Source organism: Triticum urartu, chromosome 2A, assembly GCF_056163025.1.
Source record: "Triticum urartu cultivar PI428250 chromosome 2A, HENAU_Tu73, whole genome shotgun sequence".
In the NCBI taxonomy this organism is placed as follows: Eukaryota; Viridiplantae; Streptophyta; class Magnoliopsida; order Poales; family Poaceae; genus Triticum; species Triticum urartu.
The window spans coordinates 722,587,838-722,610,391 of NC_141874.1; the positions used below are offsets into that span (position 1 = coordinate 722,587,838).

The following is a 22,554-nucleotide window of genomic DNA, read 5'->3' on the forward strand; positions in this document are numbered from 1 at the left end:
AGCAGATTGTCCGGTGCCTCTGGATGAACAGAGGTCACCAGCACAGGCGTTTTGCCCCTCTTAGAAGGAGGTCGCCTGCCCGAGTCCGGAACCGCTGGAGGGTCCGGCACGGTGTTCGGCTGAGGGCCGAACTCGGAGCTCTCAGGGGCCCCGTCCCCGCGGCTCCCGGAGTCCGGAAGGTCGCCTTGAGGCGCCTCCGGGACTGTCTCCCCTCGATCCGGTGCCTCTTGAGACAACACCTCGGCATCGTCGGCAGGACGAGGGGAGGTGGCGGTCAGGACTGGATCGCTATCCATGTCCGATGAGCCTAGGGAGCCGTCCGATGATACCTCGATATTGGCTCGTGGTGGCCTGCGTAATTATGTTCGGCGATTAGGGAAAGTAGTCCGACAAAGGAATCCTATGGGATACTTTGGTATCCAAATACTTACGATCTCCCGGGGGGCTTGACCCTGGGCAACCACTCGCCTTCGCCTTCATCGGCGGCGGTGGAACTGTCCGGAAGGAGAGTCCTTCCCTTCTTGGACCCTTCGGCCTCTCCGGTTGGGGCGGCCTTCCTTTGCTTGTCTCCCCCAGTCGGTGGGGGAGCTTCTTCTTCTTCCTCGTCTTCGGGGGAAGAGTGCGCCGCAGAGTCATCAGACAGTGAGTCCGACGACGCCTGGTGTTGGGAACTATTTCGGGTTCCCTTGGCCTTCTTGGTCTTCTCCAGCACCTTGTAAGGGGCCGGAGTCAGCATCTTCGCCAGAAGGGCGTCTATGGGGCCTTCGGGCAAAGGAGCCGGACAGTCGATCTGTCCGGCCATCTTCTGCCAGTCCTGTTAAAGGTACGGGAGTTTAGATCCCGCACAGAGTCAATCTATATACAATAAGTATCCTGTGAAAGGTAAAGCAGCATACCACACAGGCTTGGCGCTTCGTGTTGAATCCGCGATCCTCAGTAATAGGGGGGGGGACCTGGGCGCTTTTGAACAGCACCCTCCAGGCGTCTTCATGAGTCATGTCGAAGAGCCTGTTCAGAGTTCGGTGCTGCGCCGGATTGAACTCCCACAAGTTGAACTCCCATTTTTGGCACGGGAGTATCCGGCGGATGAGCATGACTTGGACTATGTTGACAAGCTTGAGCTTCTTGTCCACCATGTTTTGAATACATGTTTGAAGTCCGGTCAGCTCTTTCGAACTACCCCAGGACAGGCCCTTCTCTTTCCAGGAGGTGAGCCGCATGGGGATGCCAGATCGGAACTCGGGGGGCCGCTGCCCATGCAGGGTCACGCGGCTCGGTGATATAGAACCACCCCGATTGCCACCCCTTTATGGTTTCCACAAAGGAGCCCTCGAGCCATGTTATGTTGGGCATCTTGCCCACCATGGCGCCTCCGCACTCCGCCTGGAGGCCGCCCACCACCTTCGGCTTGACATTGAAGGTCTTCAGCCATAAGCCGAAGTGGGGCTTGATGCGGAGGAAGGCCTCGCACACGACGATAAACGCCGAGATGTTGAGGATGAAGTTCGGGGCCAGATCATGGAAATCCAGGCCGTAATAAAACATGAGCCCCAAGACGAAGGGATGGAGAGGGAATCCCAGTCCACGGAGGAAATGGGTGAGGAATACTACCCTCTCGTGGGGCCTGGGGGTGGGGATGAGCTGCCCCTCATCGGGGAGCCGGTGCGCGATGTCGTCGGGCAGGTATCTGGCTCTCCTCAGTTTCTTGATGTCTCCCTCCGTGATGGAGGAGACCATCCACTTGCCTCTCGCTCCGGACATGGTTGGAGAGGGTTGAGGCGGAAGTGTGGGCTTGGGTGCTAGAGCTTGAGTGTGCGGGAGCCGATGAGCAAAGGAGGAAGAAGGCCTGGATAGAAAGGTGAATCCTTATCCCTTTATATGGGCGGACGAAACTAAGCGTCCCCACTTGCCTGGTAAAACTCGTTTATCCCCCAAGCGCCGCAATTGATGGCGCGGTTGGGTTACCCATGCCCCTATTGTTGAGAATCCCGAAATAAGTTGACACGATCTCTGCTTTGACAAGATGTGTCGAAAAACTACCTCGCGTTATGTGCGGAGCTGGTTAAAAGAAACGGTTCGAAAAATCACCGGGCCATGACATAACGTCATGCTGCCAAAACAAGCCAGCAAATTAGATCTGCGAAAATAATATTCTCTCTGCGGTGGAATGTGGAACTTATTTTGCAGGGTCGGACACTATCCTCGTTTTCAAGTTCTTCTGTGATGTATTCGGAGAAGGAACCCGCCTTGCAATGCCGAAGACAATACTGCGTGCCAGACTCATCGTCATTGAAGCCTGGTTCAGGGGCTACTGAGGGAGTCCTGGATTAGGGGTCTCCGGACGGCCGGACTATCTCCATTGGCCGGACTATTAGACTATGAAGATACAAGATTGAAGACTTCGTCTCGTGTCCGGATGGGACTCTACTTGGCGTGGAAGGCAAGCTAGGCAATACGTATATGGATATCTCCTCCTTGGTAACCGACCTTATGTAACCCTAACCCTCTCCGGTGTCTATATAAACCGAAGGGTTTTAGTCCGTAGGACAACAACCATTACATACAATCATACCATAGGCTAGCTTCTAGGGTTTAGCCTCTCTGATCTCGTGGTAGATCTACTCTTGTACTACCCATATCATCAATATTAATCAAGCACGACGTAGGGTCTTACCTCCATCAAGCGGGCCCGAACCTGGGAAAAACATCGTGTCCCCTGCCTCCTGTTACCATCCGGCCTAGACGCACAGTTCGGGACCCCCTACCCGAGATCCACCGGTTTTGACACCGACAATCATTTTTTAGTACAAACACATGAAGCATTATCCATATGGAAGTTCTTTCTACTCATAGGTCTCTAGTACTTAATCTTTCCTGAATCATCAATAAATAAAAGTAGAATGTTTTCTTTGACCAGCAACATGATTTCCATATCCATCTGCATGGGGATGGTAGGCAGTGGATATTGAGCCTGCCCATAGCTCGAGAGGAACGTTGTTTATGCACTGTCATAGGGAAAGTTCAATAAATTATAGTTACAAACTAACCATATACATGTAGTTAACCTTGTTGGGCAAATTTTTTCTTTTAGAGTTGGGATGCAAAAATTCCTATGTTGATGAATCACTATTTTTCTTTCTATTTGCTTGCTGAATCCCCACTGAAACCTAGATCGGCCAGCCACCACCACCCACCCAAACCTCTCCTGTGATCTCCCTTGGCATCCACCTCCGTCCGCCCCACAATCTTGCCGCCCTGCGCCCCCCTCCCGCGATCCTCTCCCTAGGTTGGCGCCGCTGCCCCCGAATCCTGTCGGCTCGCACCGCCCCCATAATCCTTCCGGCATGCGACCCTCTCCCTTGGACGGCAGCGCCGCCGGCCCCACAATCCTGCCGGCCCGCGCCTCCCGACAATCCTTCCAGCCTCCGAGGCTATCCCTTGGTAGCCGATGCCTGCCCCACAATCTTGCCAACCCACGCCTGTCCCCCTCGCAACCCTCTCCCTTGGTCGGCGCCGCCGCCGCAGAATCCTGTTGGCCCGCGCCGCCCCACAGTCCTTCTGGCTTGCGAACCTCTCCCTTGGACGGCAGCGCCGCCCCACAATCCTTCCAGCCTCCGACCCTCCCTTGGCCGCCGCCGCCCAACAATCTTGCCGGCCCGCGCCACCTCAAGATCCTTCCCGCCTGCGACCCTCTCCCTTGGCCGCCGCCGTCGCCGCACAATCCTGCCAGCCCGCGCTAGCGAAAACCTTAGGGTTAGTGCATCTTCATTTTGGAAATTGAAATACACAAGCCTCAAATTTTTCCTACTCTTAAACTAAACTTCAATTGTTTGCATCGCAGTTCCTTCTCATTGGTTGGCGGTCTAGTAACATCTACTTCGACATCATGGGCAATGGTACTCCTTTCAACTCCTATGCCCCAATTGCCATCATTTTTTTGATCTTATTTTTGTTGATGGCTTCTAAATAGTCTTTCTTTTCTGATTTCATTTTATATCTGCAATTGCAACCTTTTATTTATGATTATTTTCCTAATTTAGATACCTATTTCTTTCCATATTTGAATAACTTGGCCAAAGAATACCTTCCAGATTATACAATTAGACTAAATAAAATTCTGGACCTTATTTAGCAGTGGCCAAAGGGTGGGGGGGTCGCCACCGCCCATCAAATATCCCATCACATGTAGATCTCATATGTGTTCATACACTTAGCACACACATAGTACCTTAGTTGCTCATCATTAAGATCAAAGTTGCCTAGGCACCTACATGTTGTTACAGCATATGCATGTGATTTAGTAGGACTCAATAGGACCCCGCTGCCACGGGAGGGTAGGACAAAAGATGTCATGCAAGTTCTTTTCCATAAGCACGTATGGCTATATTCAGTATACATGCCTACATTATCTTGATGAATTATAGCTAGTTCTGTGTCACCCTATATGTTATAACTGTTGCATGATGAATGCCATCCGACATAATTATCCATCATTGATCCATTACCTATCAGTCCGTTTCATAATGATCTTTGCTCCATTACTTTTCCGTTGCCACTATTACGATTGCTACAAAACTTCTACTGTTACTTCTGCTACTGTTACCGTTACTTCCATACTACTTTGCTACTAAATACTTTTCTGCAGATATTAAGTCTTTTCAGGTGTGGTTGAATTGACAGCTCAACTGCTAATACTTGAAATATTATTTGGCTCCCCTTGCGTCAAATCAATAAATTTGGTTTGAATACTCTACCCTCGAAAATTGTTGTGATCCCCTACACTTGTGAGTTATCACACACTACTGATGTTGAACATTTATAGTTATTTGTTTCCATGTTATAGATATTTTTAGCTACGTTTGCAAAAAATCATGTAATGTTTTCCTGCATAGACATGTATGTCACTTTAGTTCACCTATGGAGTTCGGGGGCAAATAGAAAAGAAAATTCTCTTTCAGTGTGTTTATAAAGATATCCTGTATCATGTCTGAAATTTGGAATGTACATGTGACATTAAATGTCCCACATGTGAGATAGTTTTAAGACACTCTCAAAACATATCTCATGTCCTGGCTTCATAGAAGGAGCTCTTCCGCTATTAGTCAAAATACATGCCCCTCTAGAAAATATATTTTTTGTGCCTTGGATCCTACTTTGTCATACATGTTTTTGTGCAAGTTAATTTTTTTTGCTTTTTGACTCATTATGCATATCTAAATCTTTTACACATAGTATACATGTGTGCTTTATCTGCATTGTAGTTCAACCTATCTTTCTTTCAGTCACAACAACTATCACTTTGTATGTCCCAAGCTTTTTTTGAAGTGATGTCGTTTGCTTCACAGTATACACATTCTTTGACTATTTCAGAGAGAATTGGAACATTGTTGGATAAGCTGGAAGGGAGACACATATATGAGACTATTGAACATCCACTATCATTAGCCTAAAAAGGATAAAATGGCTGGTGTTGCTAGGGAAGGGAGGTCCAAGTGTGATAGAAAAGAAATTTCTCCTTATATTGTTGAGATCATTCTAGATTACTCTCCTCCTATGAATACATATGATCACCACTAAGATGGAGATTTGCTCCCTATTGAGGATCTCATTAATGATAATGGAAATCAACTTGATGATTCTTCAAACCTAAAACCTAATGTGTTCACGCACCAAGGTGGTACTGAGTGTGAGTAGCAACACGTGGATAGGTTAAATAAAGATATCAAGGAAAGGCATTCTAATGCGTCATCTGATAGGTGGCATGATCCTAGAAGGCTGAGAAGGTGCATGATAATGATGACTGGGGTAAGTTAGCTTTGAAAAAGGCAACTAGCAACCAAGTATGTGCAGAAATGGCAAAGACAAAAGATGTCACGATGGATGGGGCACAACTGTTTACCGTGGTCATTCTTCTAGGAGGTGATCTAGTCTAGATGCATGGAGGCAGCGCACTTGCGGTGCATCTTCAAGAGGTTTTCTGGTCTAGATGCATGAACCACTAGTTATTTCCCTTTGTTGGTGTTGAAGACATGTAGTAGATAATTCCCTTTTTGTGATGAAAATGATCAGTTTTTTACTGTGCATTTATCGGTACTATGATTGTGTGTTCCGTGTATGTTTTTTGAAAATTAACTTTTGAGCTATTCAAGACTTGAAACATAGCTATTACTGCATCCAAGATATAATTAATGATTATGATGCAGAAGTAAATAAAGCTAGGGCCTACACTTCTTCATTGAGTTTACATGTTGATCATCTCTATTTGCACACAAGGACCATATCATCTTATTTTCAGTACAAATTAGAAGAAAGAACTACATAAGTTGTTTATTACCATTATTTGTATTCTACTGCCGGTGAACATCTATAATTCATTATGATTTTCTAGATGATTTGTTAATTTAAGATATCTTTTGAACTTTTAGTTTAATAGAAACATAAATTGGATGTAAGATAGTGGAGATCATCAATATATAAGAGTTAATAGTGGCGAATTTTGATAGTTGAAAGGTTGATTAGAGTAATGTTGCTATATATTACCTTTATATGATGCTTAGGGAAAAAGTGAAATTATCTATAATAACTATTAAATTCTAGGGCTTGATGTACAAGATTGTAAAATAACACATGTTACTTCTAGTAGCCTAACATCTTGTTTGAGATGACGATATGAAGTCAATTATTGGATGAATACCTCGTTCGGTCTATACAACACTATGTGATAGTATGATTCAACATGATATCAAGGGGGCCTTTTTAACAAGGTAATTAAGTACGATTATTATGCTTCCGAGTTATATATTGACACGGGCCCACCAATGGTCCATCGACTTCGTATTGTTCCTGTGTTTAAGGCGGCCTCGTGTTGTGGTCTTTGAAAGCCATAAAGTGAGTTTCCCATGAACATTTTTGAAAATGTCATGAACATATTTTAAGATGGGTGAGAATTTTTAAATTTCATTATGTTTTAACATTTTATAAACATGTGAATATTTTGTAAGTGTTTTGAACTTTTTTAAATGGCTGAAAGCACTTTATACATGTCATAAACATTTTTACAATTTGCATGCTGAGAGTTTGGCCTGGCATGCACATTTAAAAAAATATCATGATTTTTTTAACGTGTGAACATTTCTCTTGAATGGTGCAAATAATTCATAAAATGTCATGAACTTATTTTGAATGGTTCAAATAATTTTTTAAATGTCATGAGCATTTTCATAAATATATAAACATTTTATTATCAAGGTGTGACATTCTTTAAGCCGCGTAATCAATTTTGTATATACACAATAGGCATTTTTAGTGTGTTTAAAAAAATATTTAATACCTTTATAAAATATAGCAAAAGCAAAGAAAATGTGAGGAAAATATATAAATAAAGCTTTGTTATGTGAAACATAAGGCACACGTGAAAAGAAAGAAACAGATAAATTGATAACAAGGCCTCTTTTTTGTCTCACCCCTTGGCAATTTAGCCTACTGAAAACCCTAAAAATGAGTGCAAATAGAACAAAAATTCCTTTGCTGTATACAGAAGGCCCAACCTTCCATTCGTAGAAAACCCTAATTAGGAGGGGGCAAACCCCTAGTTTCCCTTCGACCCCACCGCCACTTGTCTCCTCCACTACACATCGTTATCTGCCTGGTGCCGCTAGTGTGTCGCCCTTCAACCAGCCACACCAGCCACAACCATTTTGATCTGGCCGTCGGGAGCTATTGCAACGCCTTAGATTGAAGTGCCTACTCGCCCAACCCACAAGCTGCGCTAGGGCACGAAGCAGCCTGATTGCAACACTCAAAGCCAATCTTGTGTCGGCCGACCCGAGCTATGTCACCACCCTTGATCTTCCTTGCCTCGCGGTTGTTTCGCATCACCGCCTTTCCACCTCATCAGAGCACCGACGAAGATTGTGGGTGATTCCCGCGCCACCCATTACCTCTTGCTCTCCCCCTATCCTTCAGCATCTCTCTTTATCTGAGATCTTTGTGTCAAGAAACCCGGGCGCCCGCTCTGCACTAGCTTGTGCGCATGAGCTCATGTGTCACACCGCCTCCTAAGTCATTGACACGCGCGAGATTTGAAAGCGCCGCTGCCCTTCTAACAATGCATGTTCACTGCTGGATGCCCTTTGATCCTTCCTTCCTCCCCCTTGATACATCCCTTGAAAGTATAATTTTCCAGAGGTACTCTTCTGGTTTATTGGTTATCCTTTTTAGATTGCATAATTTTGTCAAATTCACCATAGGTATTATAAGAAAAAGTCTATTTTACTACCTTGAACAAAGTTGGTGGTTCACATTACCCCCTGACTTTTTCAGTTCCCTTACCCCCCCCCAAACAATCCCATACCAGACACCCCCTAGGTGGTTTGCCCAGACTGGATACAGACGCGGACACGGTCAAGGATGGTATTTGTCTTGCGGGTCGGTCCCACTCATCAGTTTTTTTAAATCTAAGAATTAAAGAAAAGAAGTATTGTACCTAGGCCTTACCTATTGTAAGTTTCGGCCTAGACAAACCCATTGAGGGGCAGGGTCATCTACAACCCCTCTCTAGGAGCATGTTGCATGTTGCGCGTTTGTGCTTCGACGGCCACCTCCTGCTTCATGCTGCCCTACGTGTCCCTGAGCATATCTTCACGCCCTAGAGACGTGCATGGCCTCCTCTACATCTTCCCTCTTTTGTAGCTCCCTCTCAACTTTTGTAGCTCCCTCCAGAGCGTCTCGGAGAGAAAACTTTGCCGCCACCCTCTGTCCTCGCAGCCACCCCTTGCCACACCAACAAATCTAGGAGCTCGGCCTAGATGCCTTGAACATCTCCATAGAAGAACTCAAGCTCAGACACACTGCAGCGTGCTAACCACTGTCATCTTCCTCGTTGGAATCAGAAGATCGCCGATGACGATTCAGGCACTTTAGAGCCTTCCTGAGCCAGAAAAGATGCCATACGAGTTCACTGTGACATCATGTGCATTTACCCTCTTTCACCTTCGTTGATTTCATCCTCCTACTAAGGTAGCTTCCATAACCGAAGCCGTTGCCCGCCATTGCCGAAGAGCTCGTCGCTGCCAAGCTCTCCCAGACGCCTCGCGCTATCCAGCAAGCTCTTGTTGCCCCGTACTTTCCACCCCGCTTCTCATCTTGCGTGTCTACATGGTCCTTCACAGCTGCCCACATGCACCCAAGCGTCGCCGCCACTAGCACTAGCCACCCTGGCTCTCGCCGCAACAACCAGCTGATGCGCCTCATTGCGCTACTCACCCAGAGCCCTCGCGCGCATCCAACTGTCATTGGAACTGGCCGTCCGGCAATGCCCGTCGTGCTCCGGTTAGCCACCTGCTAAACCTACCATTAGCACTTAATTAATCCACCCCGGGAGTCACTTCCAAGCGGGTCCAACTACCTAATTAACCACAATACTAATTTCTTGTTTTGGTTAAGTTAATCCTCGTGGCCCCACTTGTAGGTTAAAACAACCATTGACCGACACCACATTAGCTACAAGTCGAGACAAACCACATAGGTTTTTTTTGTCCGGTATAGGTATGTCTAGGGGGTGAAGAGAGTAGAAAAATATAACATGGGGTAATGTGAACCACCGACTTTATTCAGGGTAGTAAAATGGACTTTTTTCTTATTATAAGTATTCGTCTTGCAATATGAATAGTTTAGTGTTTTTAGAATGGTTAATATTTAGAACTTATTTAATAGAATATATAACAAGTGCCATGGGACACACTAGTAACAAGTCTTGTATTGGACACATGGATTAGTTTGTAAATGTTATAGTTTTCCACACTAGTATCCCATTGCTGATGTTGAATGTTATAGTTCTTTATTTCCTCCTGATATGTTTTTTAGCTTCATTTGCACAAAATCATGAATTTTTTTGCTACCTGCACATGTATGTCACTTTAGTTCACCTATAGAGTTTCGGGACAAATGAAAAATACAATTTCCTTTCAGTGTGTGTGTAAAGATCCCCTGTATCAAGTGTGAAATTTCTAATGTACACGTGACATGACATGTCCAACATGTGAGATTGTTTTATGACATCCTTAAAACATAGAAGGAGCTCTTTCCCCTATGAGCAAAAATACATGCCCCTCTAGAACATGTTTTTTCCGTGCCTTCGATCCTACATTGCCATACAACTGTAGTTGCTTGTCATTTTAAAAATATTTTGCACATAATATGATTTGTGCTTTATCTACATTGTAGTTCAACCTCTCTTTCTTTCAGTCACAACAACTACCTCTTTCTGTATCAAGCTTATATTGTTGAAGTAATGTTTTTTGGCTGACTGTGTACATATTCTTTGACTATTCCAAGACAATCGGAACATTGTTGGATCAGATGGGAGGGAGGTCCTTATCCGAGACTATTCAACATCCATTTTTCATCAGCCTAAAAAGGTTAAAAGGCAGTAGTAAGCATGACAGGGAATGTTCTAATAGGTTAAATAAAGATATCAAGTAGAAGCATTCTAAAGCGTCATCTGATAGGTCAATAATAATGATGAATCCATTACTAAGTATGAGTAAGAATGCTCCTGGAAGGCTTAAGAGGTGGATAATAATGATGACTGTAGTAAGTTAGCTTTGCAAAAGGAAACTGGTAACCATGGTATGTGCAGAAATTCTGATGACGGAAGATGTAGTGAAAGATGGCACACAACTGTTAGATGTCGTCATTCTTCTAGGATGTGGTCTAGTCCAGACGCATGTAGGTAGCGCACTCACAGTCCATCTCCAAGAGGTGTTTGGAATATGCCATTTAGGTATGGTTGAACCACTTGTTATTTCCCTTCTCTTGGTGTTGAAGACATGTAGTAATTAGTTCCCCTTTTTGTGAGGAAAATAGCTAAAAAAGGTATGGTTGAACCACTTGTTATTTCCCTTCTCTTGGTATTTTGATTTTGTTTTGAAAAGTAAATTTTTTAGCTTTGCAGGAGCTGACACTTAGCTATTACTAGAATACGAGATAGAATTAATGATTAGGTTGCACAAGTAAATCAAGCTAGGGCGTACACTTAATCATTCAATTTATAGGTTGATCATCTCGATTTGTACACAAGAACCATATCACATTCTTTGTGGTATGAATTAGAACAAATAACTACTCAAATGTTTTTATTCTTCTTATTCTATTGTCGGCGAACATCTATAATTCATTTTGATTTTCGAGATGATTTGTTAATTTAAGAGATCTTCTCAACTTTTAGATTAATCAAAACTTAAATTGGATGTAACGATAGTTGTTCAAATGAGATAAGCAAAATATAGGAGTTAAATAGTGGCGCCTTTTGACAGTTGAAAGGTTGATTAGAGTAGTGTGGCTATTTAGTACCTTCATGTGATGCCAAGTGAAAAAGTGAAATGTTATCTATAAAAACTATTAGATTCTAGGGCATCATGTACAAGATTATAAAATAACACACGCCATCTCTACTAGAATAACATACTATTTGAGATGACGATATGAAGTCAGTTATTGGATGAATATCTCCATCGGTCTATACAACTCTATGGGTTGGTATGATCCAACTTGATGATATCAAGGGGGGCCTTTTGACAAGGTAATTGCGTACCATTATTACGCTTTCGAGTTATATATTTGTCTTGTACCTTTGTTTAGGACGGGCTTTAGTTGTGGTCATTGAAAGCCATAACGTGAGGTTTTCTAGGTTTTTAAAATGCCATTCACATATTTTAATACATGTGAACTTTTTTTAGTTTCATGACTTTTTAACTTTTATAAACCTGTGAATTTTTTGTAAGTGTTTTGATTTTTTTAAATGGTTACAAATAGTTTTATATATGCCATAAACATTTTTAAAGTTTGTGCGAACAAAGTTTGGTATGGCATGAGTATTTTAATAAAGATCATGATTTTTTTAACTTGTGAACATTTCTCTTGAATGGTGAAATTAATTTTTTAATGTGATAAATATTCTATTGAATGGTTCAAATAATTTTTTAAATGTCATGAACATTTTTAGAAATGTATAGAAATTTGAATAAAAATGTGGGAACATTTCTTTAAACCGCGTGCACAATTTTGTAAATACACATATGCTATTTTCGCTGATTTTTTAATTATATATCTTTGTAACATTCCTAAAATATTAAAAACAAAATAAAACTATGAAAAATATGGAAATAAGGAATTGTTCTGTGAGACATAAGGCACGAGAGAAAAGAAAGAAACAGAGAAAGTACTAACAAGGCCTCTTTTCTGTCTCATCCCCTGGGTATCTTCCACTACACATTAGGATCCATGCACTAGTAGAAAAGGGGGCTTTGGTCCAGGTCGGGTAAGCCCATTAGTCCCGGTTCAGTCCAGAACCGGGACCAATGGGTGCATTTATCCCGGTTCGTGCGGCTAAGGCATTAGTCCCGGTTCACCTGGGCCCTTTAGTCCCGGTTCGTGCCACGAACCGGGACTAAAGGGTGCGATTCCCATTAGTCCCGGTTGGTGGCACCAACTGGGACTAAAGGTCTAACCTTCAGTCCCGGTTGGTGCCACCAACCGGGACTAATGGGCTTTGAGGCATTAGTACCGGTTCATGGCACGAACCGGTACTAAAGGTCCCATTTTCAAACTCCCCCCCCCCCCCCCCGCCCCCCGTGGACCGCCTTTTCAGTTTTATTAAAAACAAAAGAAAATGATGGAATTTGCAAATTTGTAGAATCCTCAAATTCCAAAAGGAAAAAAAGTTATGCTCAAATTTCAGTTTTTTTAAACTTTCATTAAATCTGGTCAAACTATGGTCAAACTACTTATTCAAGAAGTATTAGTGTTACTAAATAATTATTCAAGAATATTAGTGTTATTAAATAATTATTTCAGTTTTTTTGAATTTTGGTCAAATCTGGTCAAACTATGGTCAAACAATGGTCAAACTACTTATTCAAGAAATATTAGTGTTACTAAAAAATTATTGTTTTTTAGAACAATAGTTTCAAACTCAAACAGTGAAATGTGTGACTTCATGCTCAAGCTAAACTCCTGAGGGTTAATAGGATTGACATCTTACTATTGTCAGGAAAACAACGAGTGCAGACTTGGAAACGAGGGAGAATAGAACCCGGAAGTTAAGCGTGCTCAGGCTGGGGGAGTGGGAGGATGGGTGACCGTCCAGGAAGTTAGATGATTTGGAATGATTAGGGGTGATTAGAGATTAAATTGAGCAGTGATGAGGGGTGATTAGAGATTAGAGGTTAAAATAATTCAGAAATTTGAAAATAAAAAAAAATTCAAAAAAAATTTCAAAAAAATCAGAAAATTTCCTTTAGTACCGGTTGGTGTTACCAACTGGGACTAAAGGTGGACCGGCCACGTGGAGGGACAACAGGCCCTTTTTCTACCAGTGATGCACCATCATCAGCCCGTTGCCCTTCCTCCAACTGCTCCAGCCAGAACCATGTAACATCGGATGTTCACTTCCAGATGCCCTTGGATCCTCCCCGACTCTTCCCCAATTTCCCCTAGTTCTTCCTCCCTCCTAATTGATCCGTCCCTTGAAAGTATAATTTTCTGAAGGTACTCTTCTAGTGCATGTTATTATGGTTATCCATTTCAGATTGCATAATTTTGTCAAATTCACCACGATTATTATAATTATGCCTATTGCAATATGAATAGTTAACTTTTGTATAATGTTTGGTATTCAACATCTATTTAGTAGAACAGACAACAATAGCCATGCTACACGCTAGTAACAATTCTTGGATTGGACACATGGATTAGTTTGTAAATGTTATAATTTTCCACACTAGTATCTCACTGCTGATGTTGAACGTTATAGTTCTTTTATTTCCACATGAAAGAATTTTTAGCTTCATTAGAACAAAATAATTAATTTTTTTGATACCTACACATGTGTGCCACTTAATTCACTTATAGAATTTGGGGGGGAAATAGAAAAGAAAATTCTCTTTTAGTGGGTTTGTAATATCCCCTGTACCAAGTATGAAATTTAGAATTTACATGTGACATGACATGACACGTGAGATGTTTTTAAGAAACATTCAAAACATATCTCATGTCCTGGCTCCTTAGAAGGATCTCTTTCCTGTATGAGCAAAAATACATGCTCCTCTAGAACATGTTTTTTGTGCCTTCAATCCTACTTTGTCATACAACTATGTGTGCTTGTCATTTTTTCTTTTTGACTCATTTTACATATAAAAATCTTTTTCACATAGAATGTGTTTGTGCTTTATCTGGATTATTGTTCAACATGTCTTTCTTTGAGCCACAACAAATGCAGCCTCTTGTGTGTGTCAAGCTTACATTGTTGAAGTAATGTATTTTGTGTGTGTCAAGCTTACTATTTTTGAGTGAATCAGAACGTTGTTGGATAAGCTGGTAGGGAGATACTTATCCGGGACTATTTAACATCCATTATTCATTTACCTATTAAGGTTAAAATGGCTAGTGTTTCTAGGAAAGGGAGGTCCAAGTGGGATACAAAAGAAATTTCTCCTAATGTTGTTGAGATCAGTTAAGATCACTCTCATCCTATGAATAGAGATGACCGCCGCAAAGATGGTGATTTGCTCCCTAGTAAGATCTCACTTATGGTAGTGGAAATCAACTTGCTGAATCTTTAAACCTTAAATCTGATGTGTTCGTCTACCAAGGCAGTACTTAGTATGAGTAGCAATGTACTAATAGGTTAAATAAATATATCAAGGAAAGGCATTCTAAATCATCATCTAATAGGTCACATGCTCTTAGAAAGCTGAAGAGGTGCATAATAATGATGACTTTGGTAAGTAAGCTTTGGAAGAGGTAGCTGGTAACCAAGGTATGTGCACAAATGACCAATCTATATAGGTACATATATTGGTAACTGATTTGGTATGTGACAACAGAAAACCAAACATTGTGCTCCATGCATGGTATGCCAATCTATATAGTGTCTGGTTGCTTTTTCTTCTTTCCCTCTTCTCATAATCAATTGGTGTATTTGTTTTATCCACATTTTTCAAAACTTTTCAACCAACCTGAAAAACCAAAGATTAATGTCTAGTGCAACTGCGTCATCATTATCACAGTTGTATTGTGCAATATCATGTCTGGAGATGCTTCCCCACATGCAAATATAATACTTTTGGTCAGTATAGTTACACATCTAAACTGAATATACATAGTTATATTTTCTTGCCATTTGTTTTGACCCACAAATAAACCATATTGGACACTGATATACAAAAAGGGTATGTTACTCAAACTATATAAACTATTCTAATAAGAAGAAATCTTTTCAGGAAGTGGAACGAAGTTGTAGCAAGATGGATTGGCAACTTCCATCAAATTTGAGCCAGTTTTCATATATTTGTCTAATATTGAGACCACTTTTGGTGTCATCATCCCTTCTGCATAATATGGTTTACAGCATTATAACTACAAGAAATGCGGAACTGATATAGAAAGAACTTCTCGTCAAAAGATGGTCCATCTGATGGACAAAGTGTCGCGGACGGTTCGCCCAAAATGAGAAGTGTGATACACCACAATTTAATATAGAACTTTAGGAATGTATGGCTACTAGAAAAACATGCCTGCATTGTTGGCCACAAAATTGTAACCGTTTGGCAGCACGATTATAAATGTAACCATATTTAGATGTGAAAAGGGTAAAATACCACTCAGGATTGTCTAAATGTCCATAGAACATGAGCAATTCATTCCAGAAGTACGTGTTCCTTATGAAGTTGAAAACAAGAATATGATGTTCCCGCTGAAATAAACTAAAAGACACATAACATACAATATCATACCATATTTTCTGAATTGACTATAGCGAATCATACATGTACTCATTGTTGTACTCAATGGTGATACGTTCAATGAAAATTTGGGAACACATAGAGTAAAAACTTGGGAGGACCAATTACCAATATATGGAAAATAAGTAGTATTTGGTAGTTTATCTGAACCTAACTCTGTAAACATTTCCATATTTCGGAATTCCAAAGCATGGTTCTTCACTAAAGGATCAACACGTGTCGCCCGATACAACAATTAGTACTTCAAGTTAAAGTAGAGTGAATGTATCACATGAAAAGCTTGGCCTATTCATCACCTACTCCTCTGAAACCGATATATGAAAAGGACGAATACTTCTTTTGATTGATTGATCACAGAGGGTGTGCCTCATCTCTTTCTATGGATACTTTCCTAACAATAAGATTTTTCTCTTAACCAATACGATATCCTTGATAAATGGGACATTATCCCTATTTGATATGAGTTGATTGTGCCAGATTCCCCTCATTTATAGAAGGGTGTGCTATCACACTTTTCAAAATATATATGTGGCGAACAAATGAGTAATGCTCTAAGCCTAAGCTACTTATAGTAGAATGTCTATCACAGCTCAAACGAATAGAAGAAAGTGCAACAATCATCACTTTTAACATTGATATAGACAAGGACGGGTCATCATATTTGAAGCTTGTTTTCTATAACCATTTCAGAGTGCGCATATGATCCTAATAATGTTTCCTAGTATTGTTGTTTTTCGAATTTAAACTATGCTCCCAAAGGTACCAAAGATAACTTCTCCACATAGCCACATAGCACAAAAGAGGGAATTTAAATACAGGGAAGAGATTTGCATGGCCAAAGCAAAGGCTTAAAGTATAATAGAAAAATCCTTGCAAAAATATGTCGTATCAACATATGTTATAAGCTGAGATGATAGACCAAAAACTTGTTAGCCAAATAACAAATTGCTATTCACATACGTCCTTTAATATTAAAACACCTCGACTGGTCTCTTGGTATGCTACTGGCAACAATACCTAATGATCGAAGGAAGTCAATAGCAGCTAAGTACTCTGTTAACATGATCAACCTATAAGAATTCAAGAAATAACACGGGGAGGGGATCATTGCGTCAAAGCAATTTCCCGGTAATGCAAGAACAACTCGTATGAAGGGAGGAAGGCGGCCTGGCGCTCCTACTAGAAATGAAAATGGCGAGCTTCTCCGAGCTGAGCAGTTGCGGGAGGGGTAACCCCTAGTCCTCTCGGCAATGGGGGACGACCGAGCTCGACATGAGGGAGGCAACTACTACAACGGTGAGAAGTCGGAGCTGCGCGTGAAGAGAGAGTGGTAGTGGTGGTGAGGATGGAGGGACATATCAGAGAGATAGCGCAGGCCAGAAAGAGGGAGGGTGTTTTGTGACGCCCTCGATTCAATCGTACACTAATCATACACGCAAATGTGTACGATCAAGATCAAGGACTCACGGGAAGATATCATAACACAACTCTATACACAAATTAAAAAATACAAGCTTTATATTACAAGCCAGGGGCCTCGAGGGCTCGAATACATAAGCTCGAATACACAAGAGTCAGCGGAAACAACATTATCTGAGTACAGACATGAGTTAAACAAGTTTGCCTTAAGAAGGCTAGCACAAAAGCAACATCGATCGAAAAGGCAAGGCCTCCTGCCTGGGAGCCTCCTAACTACTCCTGGTCGTGCGCGGTCTCCACGTAGTAGTAGGCACCCTCGGTGTAGTAGTAGTCGTCATCGAAGGTGGTGTCTAGATCCTGGGCTCCACCATCTGGTTGCGACATCCGAGAAGAATGGAAAAAGTGGGGAAAGAGGAAGCAAAGCAATCGTGAGTACTCATCCAAAGTACTCGCAAGCAAGGATCACCACTACATATGCATCGGTATCAATGAAAAGGGTAGTATATGTGGACTGAACTGCAGAATGCCAGAAGAGAAGGGGAAAGCCTAGCCTATCGAAGACTAGCATCTTCTGGAAACCACCAACTTGCAGCAACAGGGGGACTAGAGTAGCATAAAGTAAAGTAGTAGATGTGTTATCAACCTCGGCCAGAGATCCTTTCTCGACTCCCTGAGAGAAAGCAATCCCAAAGCCATACTATCCAGTTATCATCACAATCCAATTCTCATCACCATCTAGTTCTCATCACAAGTATACAGTTCTAGTTGTATTGATCGGGATACAACTCCAAGTGTCTGTTACCGTAGGATAGGCTATCGATAGATGTTTTCTTCCCTGCATGGGTGCACCAACTTACCCACCACGCTCGATTAACTCCGGCCGGATACACTTTCCTAGGTCATGCTCGGCCTCGGCCAAACAATACACTGCAACCTGACCTAGGCTTAATAGATAGGCCAGCACGCCGGACTAAACCTATGCCCCCAGGGGTCATGGGCCATCTTCCCGGAAACTCCTGCACGTTGATAACGCGACCGGTGAGCAGACCTAGCTACCTCCTTCATAAAGGCATGTGCTTACGCAGTCCAACCCGGCACACGCCACTCAGTCGCTGACGTCTATTAAGCTTTGGCTGATGCATACGACGCAAAATGCCCATACTATGCCCACGTGATGGTTAGTTCTATCAGGCCAGAGGCCCCTCAGATCAAATATCCAAATCGTAGTGGATTAGGAACGTGCGGTAACAAGCAGAGACTCACGAAAGATGTGACCCCATCGCCCCGTCTCGAGGACTTGCGGCAAGGGCTAGGAATGCCCGGCCACGCCTCGTAATTATCTCGTGGGCACCTTCCAGATCAACCCGACTCCACATCACTCGCAATTAAGCTCGCGCGGGTACCCCTCAGGGCCGACCCGTCTTTAGTAACATGGTTCGGTGTAAAGTCATAGTAACCATAGTAACTGTGTGTACAAACATCAAGGGGGAAACCCGAGGAATCACCCCCGGTGGATTCCACTCGATGTAATCATCAAGGTGAACATAAGAGGAACCACCCCTGAGGTTCACACTTGAGGGGTTGCACGACAGAGTCGTATCGGAAGTGGTTAAGGCAGAATAACCCTTGATGACCACGACCGAATAGCTACACTACAGGGTTAACATCAGAAGTGCTGGAGAGGTCTCACCCTCGGTACTCGATAGTAACCCAGTAGTGTCGAGCAACTAAGGGGAAAGTGATGTGCGGTGCCGGGGCCTGGTCTTCGATCCCGTTGATCGGGTCTTCAATGATGAAGCAGGGGCAACGAGGACAAGGTGGGGGTTACTGATGGATCACTAACCAACCTATACTAAGAAGTTTAGGATAAGCAGGTAAGGTACAACAACAGATACAAAAGCAGGCTATGCATCATAATAGGAGCAAACAATAACAGTAGCAAAATCTAATGCAAGCATGAGAGAATGGAATGGGCGATATCGGGATGATGAAAGGGGGGGCTTGCCTGGTTGCTCTGGCAAGGAGGGGGTCGTCGTCGACGTAGTCGATCATAGGGACATCAGCAACGGTCTCGGGGTCTACCGGAGAGAAGAGGGGGAAGAAACAGTAAATAGAGAGAAAAAAGATACAGGACAAGCAATAAGCAGTACTAGGGGTGTTCTAACGCAGTACTACGCGATATAGGTGAAGGGGGAAATTTAACCAGGAATGTTTTCCCGGTTCCGGACCTGTGTTAGACAGATGACCGGAGGGGGAATTGTTCCATGTTCAGATAGTTAGAGGCATCTGACAGGTAAACAGAACGCATATTCGGATTTGCCTCGTCGTTCTGAGAAACTTTCATGGGTCATGCCCGGCCTCGGCCAAACAATACGCCGCAACCCGACCTAGGCTTAATAGAGAGGCCAGCACGCGGGACTAAACCTATGCCCCCAGGGGTCATGTGCCATCTCCCCGGAAACTCCTGCACGTTGCGAACGTGGCCGGTGAGCAGACCTAGCTACCTCCTTCAAAAAGGCAGGTGCTTACGCAGCCCAACCCGGCGCGCGCCACTCAGTCGCTGACGTCTATTAAGCTTCGGCTGATGCATATGACGCAGAACGCCCATACTATGCCCACGTGATGGTTAGTGCTATCAGGCCAGAGGCCCCTCGGATCAAATATCCAAATCATAGTGGATTAGGAACGCGCGGTAACAAGCAGAGACTCATGAAAGATGTGACACCGTCGCCCCTTCTCGAGGACATGCAGCAAGGGCTAGGAATGCCCGGCCACGCCTCGTAATTATCTCACGGGCACCTTCCAGATCAACCCGACTCCACATCACTCGCAATTAAGCTCGCGCGGGTACCCCTCAGGGCCGACCCGTCTTTAGTAACATGGTTCAGTGTAAATTCATAGTAACCATAGTAACTGTGTGTCCAAACATCAAGGGGAAAACCCGAGGAATCACCCCCGGTGGATTCCACTCGATGTAATCATCAAGGTGAACGTAAGAGGAACCATCCCCGAGGTTCACACTTGAGGGGTTGCACGATAGAGTCGTATCGGATGTGGTTAAGGCGGAATCACCCTCGATGACCACGACCGAATAGCTACACTACAGGGTTAACATCAGAAGTGCTGTAGAGGTCTCACCCTCGGCACTCGATAGTAACCCAGTAGTGTCGAGCAACTAAGGGGAAAGTGATGTGCGGTGCCGGGGCCTGGTCTTCGATCCCGTTGATCGAGTCTTCAATGATGAAGCAGGGGCAACGAGGACAAGGTGGGGGTCACTGATGGATCACTAACCAACCTATACTAAGTAGTTTAGGATAAGCAGGTAAGGTGCAACAGGAGATACAAAACTAGACTATGCATCAGAATAGGAGCAAACAATAACAGTAGCAAAATCTAATGCAAGCATGAGAGAATGGAATGGGCGATATCGGGATGATCAAAGGGGGGGCTTGCTTGGTTGCTCTGGCAAGGAGGGGGTCGTCGTCAACGTAGTCGATCACAGGGACATCAGCAACGGTCTCAGGGTCTATCGTAGAGAAGAGGGGGAAGAAACAGTAAATAGAGAGCAAAAAGATACAGGACAAGCAATAAGTAGTTCTAGGAGTGTTCTAACGCAGTACTACACGATATAGGTGAAGGGGGGAATTTAACCGGGAATGTTTTCCCGGTTCCGGACCTGTGTTAGACAGATGACCGGAGGGGGAATTGTTCCATGTTCAGATAGTTAGAGGCATCTGACAGGTAAACAGATCACGTATTCGGATTCGCCTCGTCGTTCTGAGCAACTTTCATGTACAAAGTATTTTCATCCGAGCTACGTATTATTTTATATGAATTTACAAAGTTTTATTAATTTCCTAAAATTACTGGATTTAATTTAATTTGAATTATCCAAAACAGTGCAAACCCTTTTACACACAACAGCAGCTAGCCTTAGAGTGTGACAGGTGGGGCCAGGTCAACTATTGACTGAGGAGTCAACAGTTGACTGGTCAAAGGTGAACAGTTCTGCGGGGCCTACATGTCATAGAGCCAGGTTTTAACTAGAGTTAAATTAAACCTTTTATATTACCTAGGGGGCCACATGTCATGGACACAGTTTTAGTAAACTTATTTAGCCACATTTTATTAGCAGGAGGACCCACATGTAAGCGCTGGGTTAGTAAAAGGTTAAGTTAAATGAGTTAATTAGGCCACCTAATCTAATTGGGTTGGCCCACTAGCAGAGGCACAATCGGCCTCCCAGGCAGGGCACGCACGTACGCACAAGGCGTCGGCGGCCAGAGGTCTGGTCGGGGCCATGGCAGGGCGGAGCCCGGATCGGCGCAGCCAGCCAGCAGGGCCGCGGTGGAGGAGTGGGGCGGTGGGCGCGCGCCGTAAACAACAACGAGCAGCGGCGGCAAAGCAGCGTACAACAGCCGGCGGGAGCAGCGTAGCAGGGGGCGCGGTCAGGCGGCGACAGCCATGAAATCGGCGATGGGGGAAAGAGAGGAGGGCGGACGGGGCTCACAGAGGAGTCACATGCGAGCTCGAGGGGTGGTGCTGGGGCGGTCCGGCGAGGGGGGCTCCGCGCAGCAGCGTGGTCGGGCGGTGAGGCGACGGAAGTGAGCTCGGGCGCGCGCAAGCGTGCGTGCGAGGCGGGACACGGGGTGGTGGCTGGGTGCGGCGATGCAGAGCAGGTGCAGGCGGTGAGGGAGCGAGGCGAGCGGCGCTGCCGTGCGGCGTGGCGTGGCCAGGGAAAGCGGGCGCATGGCGCGGTCGTCGCAGGGGCAAGGCAGCGGAGAGGGGAAGAGGAGACCGAGGGCCTCACCGTATGGAGTAGGGACTAGGCAGTGGGCTCAGGGAGGCTGGTCGGGGATGATCCAGCGACGGCGCGGTGAGGTGGCGGCGTTCGGCGACGTCGTCAGCTCGGCGATGCAGAGACCTTGGACGGGAGACGCGCGAGGGAGAAGGAGAGCGAAGAGGCGATCCGGTGACGAGGCGGGGCGGCGCCAAGGACGGGTGCTGGTGTCGAGGCATGGGGCGCGGTCGTCGGGGTGGATCCCCGATCTAGACCGAGGGGAGTGGGGGGAGCGAGTGGTGGAAGTGGGTCGGGGGGAGGCTAGGACTACGTGGAGTGGGGGGATAAGGAGGCCCGGCTGGGGCCTGGTGGGCCGGCTGGTGCAGCGGCCAGCTGGGCGGGTTCAGCCCAGCGTGGGGGGGGGGGGGGGGGGGGGGGGGTGTTTCCTTTTTTTACATTTAAATTTTTAACTTTTCTGTTTACCATTTTTAGCCTCAGTTTTGCATTTTCTTTTAGTACCATATGAGTTTTGTTTTGAACAAAACTTGACAC

At 44.3% G+C, this 22,554-nt stretch overlaps 1 long non-coding RNA gene across 1 annotated transcript; it reads right to left on the reverse strand.

Moving 5' to 3' along the window:
* Positions 1-17,277: 17,277 nt before the first annotated feature.
* LOC147987173 (uncharacterized) lies at positions 17,278-22,304 on the reverse strand. The gene is made up of 2 exons (XR_015615276.1): positions 22,033-22,304; positions 17,278-17,593 (listed from the first exon to the last, which is right to left on the reverse strand). It is a non-coding gene; the product is annotated as an uncharacterized LOC147987173 (long non-coding RNA).
* Between the last annotated feature and the right edge of the window lie 250 nt (positions 22,305-22,554).